This window comes from Salvelinus sp. IW2-2015, linkage group LG28, assembly GCF_002910315.2.
Source record: "Salvelinus sp. IW2-2015 linkage group LG28, ASM291031v2, whole genome shotgun sequence".
NCBI classification, from domain to species: domain Eukaryota; kingdom Metazoa; phylum Chordata; class Actinopteri; order Salmoniformes; family Salmonidae; genus Salvelinus; species Salvelinus sp. IW2-2015.
This window is the reverse complement of record NC_036868.1, coordinates 29,168,182-29,174,740: the sequence shown is the minus strand read 5'-3', so window position 1 is coordinate 29,174,740 and position 6,559 is coordinate 29,168,182.

Sequence of the window (6,559 nt, the reverse complement as noted above, 5' to 3'; positions counted from 1 at the left end):
CATGCTTCGTCCATAAAACAACCCTCAGCCCCAGAGGTCTATCAAGGCACTGCAGAAGCAGCCGAACCGTCCACGTAGAGGACCACATAGTACAGGATCTTGATGGAGAGACCTGAGTAGTAGCGCTCACCAGTAGCCCTCCGCTTACTGATGAGCTCTGGCGTTTTACTGGACATGACATGACCAAAATGTTCCAGCAGAACCGCAATAGAGGCAAAGCGGTTGTGATTCTCCGTTCCCTCTCCTTAGTCGAGATGCGAATACCCCAGCTGCATGGCTCAGTCTCTGAGCCCGTGGGAGGAGATGGTTTGAGATGCGGAGAGGGGAAACACCGTTAACGTGAGCTCTCTTCCACGAGCTCGGTGACGAAATCTACCCGTCTCTATAGCGGATGGCGAGTGCAATCAAAGAGTCCACGCTGGAAGGAACCTCCCGGAGAGAATCTCATCCTTAACCTAGCGTGGAGTCCCTCCAGAAAACGAGCGAGCAACGCCGGCTCGTTCCAGTCACTGGATGCAGCAAGATTGCGAAACTCTATAGAGTAATCCGTTATGGATCGATCACCTTGACATAGGGAAGCCAGGGCCCTGGAAGCCTCCTTCCAAAAAATGAACGATCAAAAACCCGTATCATCTCCTCTTTAAAGTTCTGATAAACGTCTAGAACACTCAGCCCTAGCCTCCCAGAGAGCTGTGCCCCACTCCCGAGCCCGACCAGTAAGGAGTGATATGACGGTAAGCGATCCGAGCTCCTCTCTCTAGAGTATGTGTTGGGCTGGAGAGAGAACACAATATCACACTGGGTGAGAAAGGAGCGGACACTCAGTGGGCTGCCCAGAGTAACATGGGGTTATATAACCCTAGGTTCCGGAGACTCGGAAGACCACGGAAGTAGCTGTGCACGAGCGAAGACTCTGAAACGTCCTGAGAGATCGGAGACCTGGCGGCCAGGCTCTCAACGGCATGACGAGCAGCAGACAATTCCTGCTCGTGTCTGCCGAGCATTGCTCCCTGGATCTCGACGGCAGTGATGAGAGAATCCGTAGTCGCTGGTCCATCTGGTCGGATTCTTCTGTTATGCTGATGAATGAGGACCAAAAGCGACTTAATAGAAACAGAGTCTTTATTCCATCTTAAACAAATAATGATCTCCTGGATAATATCATAGGTAAATCCAAACAGGAAACTGAAATCCTCTCGTCAGTAGAGAGGAACGACTGGAGACGCGACCACAGACTGCAGGTCGCTTCAGGAAGGCACAGCCGTAGCTGACATAGACACCTGCTCACACGCACATCTGAAGAAGGCAAAAACACGACAGGGCGAACAAGGACAACAGAACAGCAAACATCAACAAGAATCCGACAAGGACAGAAGCGGAAAACAGAGGGAGAAAAGGACTCTAATCAGAGGGCAAATAGGGACAGGTGTGAAAGAGTAAATGAGCGTTAGGAGAATAGAAACAGCTGGAGCAGGAACGGAACGATAGAGAAGGAGACGAGAGAGGGAGAGAGGGAGGGAGAGAGAGGGATAGAAAGAGGGAAAGAACCTAATAAGACCAGCAGAGGAAGCACAAGGACAAGACATGATGATCAATGACAAAACATGACAGAGAGTGTAATTGGCATGCTGACTGCAGGAATTCTACCAGAGCTGTTGCCAGAGAATTGAATGTTCATTTGTCTACCTTAAGCTGCCTCCAATGTTGTTTTAGAGAATTTGGCAGTATATACAACCGGCCTCACAACCGCAGACCACGTGGATGGCGTCGTGTGGCGAGCGGTTTGCTGATGGCAATTTAATGCACAGAGATACCGTGATGAGATCCTGAGCCCATTGTCTAGCCATTCATCCACCACAATCACCTCATGTTTCAGCATGAAAATACACAGCCCCATGTCGCAAGGATCTTTTACACAATTTCTGAAAGCTGAAAGTGTCCCAGTTCTTCCATGGCCTGCATACTCACCAGACATGTCAGCCATTGAGCATTCTTGGGATGCTCTGGTTCGACGTGTATAGCAGCGTGTTCCAGTTCCCACCAATATCCAGCAACTTTGCATAGCCATTGAAGAAGAGTGGGACAACATTCCACAGGCCACAATCAATAGCCTGATCAACTCTATGCAAAGGAGATGTGTTGCACTGCATGAGGCAAATGTTGGTCACACCAGATACTGACGGGTTTTCTGATCCACGCCACTACCCTTTTTTTAAGGTATCTGTGACCAACAGATGCATATCTGTATTCACAGTCACGTGAAATCCATAGATTAGGACCTAATGAATTCATTTCAATTGACTGATTTCCTTATATGAACTGTAACTCAGTAAAACCTTTGAAATTGTTGCATGTTGCGTTTATATTTTTATTTAGTACAAATAAACATTTTTCTTAAGACTCACCTGGTTAAATCAAATCAAAGTGTATTTGTCACGTGCGCCGAATACAACAGGTTCACCTTACAGTGAAATGCTTACTACAGGCTCTAACCAATAGTGCAAAAAAGGTGTTAGGTGAACAATAGGTAAGTAAAGAAATAAAACAACAGTAAAAAAACAGGCTATATACAGTAGCGAGGCTATAAAATTAGCGAGGCTACATACAGACACCGGTTAGTCAGGCTGATTGAGGTAGTATGTACATGTAGATATGGTTAAAGTGACGATGCATATATGATGAACAGAGAGTAGCAGTAGCGTAGAGGGTTTGGCGGGTGGTGGGTGGCGGAACACAATGCAGATAGCCCGGTTAGCCAATGTGCGGGAGCACCGGTTGGTCGGCCCAATTGAGGTAGTATGTACATGAATGTATAGTTAAAGTGACTATGCATATATAAATAAAGGTTAAATAAATAAATACAGCGCATTCAGAATGTATTCATACCACTTGACTTAATTCCACATTTTGTTGTGTTACAGCCTGCATTCAAAATGGAATAAATAGATTTTTGTCTCTCACCCGTCAACACACAATACCCTATGATGACAAAGTGAAACATGTTTGCACATTTTTGGAAAATGAAATACAGAAATATTTCATTTACATAATTATTTACACCCCTTTGTCAATACTTTTAGAAGCACCTTCGGCGCTGATTACAGCTTTGAGTCATTTTAGGTATGTCTGTATGAGCTTTGCACATCTGGATTTGGGGATTTTCTCCAATTACTCCTTGCAGTTTTTTTKTTTTGTGGAAAGACTTGAAGATTGCTGTGAACCACCACTCCCGATCTACCTTAACGTTAAATCGGGAGCGGTGGTGAACAGCAATCTTCAAGTCTTTCCACAGATTTTCCAAAGGGATTCAAATCTGGGCTTTTGCTGGGCGACTCAAGGACTTTAACATTCTTGTTCTTAAGACATTCCAGGCTCTCCAGAGGGTGGTGCGGTCTGCACAACGCATCACCGGGGGCAAACTAGCTGCCTTCCAGGACACCTACAGCACCCGATGTCACAGGATTGCCAAAAAGATCATAAAGGACAACAACGACCTGAGCCACTGCCTGTTCACCCTGCTATCATCCAGAAGGCGAGGTCAGTACAGGTGCATCAAAGCTGGGACCGAGAGACTTAAAAACAGCTTCTAACTCAAGGGCATCAGACTGTTAAACAGCCATCGCTAACACAGAGGCTGCTGCCTGCATACAGACATAAAATAATTTGCCACTTTAATAAATGGATCACTAGTCACTTTAATAATGCCACTTTAATCATGTTTACATATCTTGCATTACTCATCTCATACTGTATTTTATACCCTCTATTGCATCGTGCCTGTACCGCTCTGTCATTGCTCATCCATATATTTATATGTATATATTCTTATTCCATCCCTTACTTAGATGTGTGTGTTTCGGTAGTTATTGTGGAATTGTTAGAATACATTTTAGATTTTGCTGCACGGTCAGAACTAGAAGCACAAACATTTCGCTACCCTCGCCATAACATCTGCTAACCATGTGTAAGTGACCAATAACATTTGACTTGATTCGGCTCTGGCAGCCAGTGATTGTCTAGCAAATAAATGACGTTCTCACAGTAATTGACCATTAATTAACATGAACAAAAACCACTGATGCAGACCTTTGGAACATCTACATTTTAAAAAGTCTTATAAATCCATGTAATATAGCCTACACCTTCACAATTAATCCAATTATTTATTTTAGACAGGTCTAAAGAAACATGATATGAAGAAAATGTAGACTATTTCAGCAGAACAGAATAACATACTCTGAGTTTACCTTATGTTAAGGCCCTGATCTGGGTACGCTACATGGCTGTGGGCTACACTAGTTCATTTAGCAGACAAGATTTGCTTCCATGGCATTATTTTATATTATTTCATAGTATGAAGAATAAGATTGAACATAGCTGAATAAAATGGAAAGTATATTTTCTCCTAACGATTTGTACATGCAGCTATTCTGTGTTGAGCAGTTAACAAAGAAGCAGGTACTCCTATATGCTTAATTTTGAGTTATTTATGCAACTTTAATTGTGATACAAATGTTGGGCTGGCTATATGTTTCGATTTTTAATACATTCTAATGCTGCATGATGAGACTAATTATGATGTGAAAAAGTTCCATGAAAAGCATGAGCTCTGCTTAGTTTTTTTTGCGCAGGCTGCACAAACAGTCTCTCATTCAGAACTTGACAAGCACTTGATAATGCCTTGAATTTCCCTTCGAAAATCCATGCCTTTTGCAGCCAGTGGCTGTTGTGCCCTTGGGCTGGATATAACAATTATAATTCCCTTCTCCTGTCTGCGTGCGCCGAAGCACCTCTCACTCACATGGCTCTCTTAGATATCTCAATTCCTATTAGCCAATTCCCTGGATGCAACTGTGCACGTCCTTATGGAATTCTGAGGCGCATAATGAAGATGTTGTAAGAACTGTCCACATTTACTTTTCGTCAGCCAACAAGATGAGTAGGCCTAACGAACAGCAAAAGCACTAGCCTATGTCAATCTACTATCCCTCATAATACAAAAGTTGACCCATTCTATTGGTCAACTTGTCCTTCTGTGCGAGAAAGAAATATTCCAAACATAGTCTGGGACAGTTGTGGGATGCTACTAGCTTCAAAAAACATAAAACTAGGCGTATGTCACGCGTCACTACTTCACAGGAGAGCCATTTGAACTTAATTAAACTGTTTTCTTTTTATCAAAATGCGTTTTTTTGGCAGAAATGCCGACTGGAACATGTAAACTTTCATGTGGCTTAATAACAAGTGTGTATGCAATCTGTATATACGAATAAAATTGTTAAATTACGAAACGTGTTGGTTTAGCCACGGAAAAAAACAGGAACCTTCCCGCTAGTCATGACTGGCTGAGATAACGGATGGGCTGGACATGCCGAGGGATGAGTTTGGATTGGTCTGCCACGTAGCACGCTTCTGCCTATAACATAGTGGTGGTGAGGGTGCTGAGGGTGGTGAGGGTGAGGGTAGGTAACAACATCTCCACCCCGCTGATCCTCAACACTGGGGCCCCACAAGGGTGCGTTCTGAGCCCTCTCCTGTACTCCCTGTTCACCCACGACTGCGTGGCCATACACGGGTAATGTAAACATAAAGCCTGGTCACTGTTTTAAGTGGCTAGTGATACATGTATTACATAAAGATGGCAAGATGCAGTAGATGATATAGAGTACAGTATATCATATACATATGAGATGATGAGTAATGTTAGTGTATGTAAACATTATATTAAGTGGCATTGTTTAAAGTGGCTAGTGGGTACATACATTTTTTTACATCGATTTCCATCAATTCCCATTTATTAAAGTGGCTGGAGTTGAGTCAGTATGTTGGCAGCCGGCCACTAAATGTTAGTGGTGGCTGTTTAACAGTCTGATGCCTTGAGATAAAAGCTTTTTTTCAGTCTCTCGGTCCCTGCTTTGATGCACCTGTATCTGACCTCGGCCTTCTGGATGATAGCGGGAGTGAACAGGCAGTGGCTTGGGTGGTTGTTGTCCTTGATGATCTTTATGGCTTCCTGTGACATCGGGTGGTGTAGGTGTCCTGGAGGGCAGGTAGTTTGCCCCGGGTGATGCGTTTGTGCAGACCTCACTACCCTCTGGAGAGCCTTACGGTTGTGAGCGGGAGCAGTTGCCGTACCAGGCGGTGATCACCGCGACAGGTATGCTGCTCGATTGTGCATCTTGTAGAAGTTTGTGAGTGCTTTTGGTGACAAGCCGAATTTCTTCAGCCTCCTGAGGTTGAAGAGGCGCTGCTGCGCCTTCTTCACAACGCTGTCTGTGTGGGTGGACCAATTCAGTTTGTCCGTGATGTGTACACCGAGGAACTTAAAACTTTCCACCTTCTCCACTACTGTCCCGTCGATGTGGATAGGGGGTGCTCCCTCTGCTGTTTCCTGAAGTCCACAAATCATCTCCTTTGTTTTGTTGACATTGAGTGTGAGGTTATTTTCCTGACACCACACTCCGAGGGCCTCACCTCCTCCCTGTAGGCGTCTCTTCGTTGTTGGTAATCAAACCTACCACTGTAGTGTGTCTCCGCAAACTTGATGATTGAGTTGGAG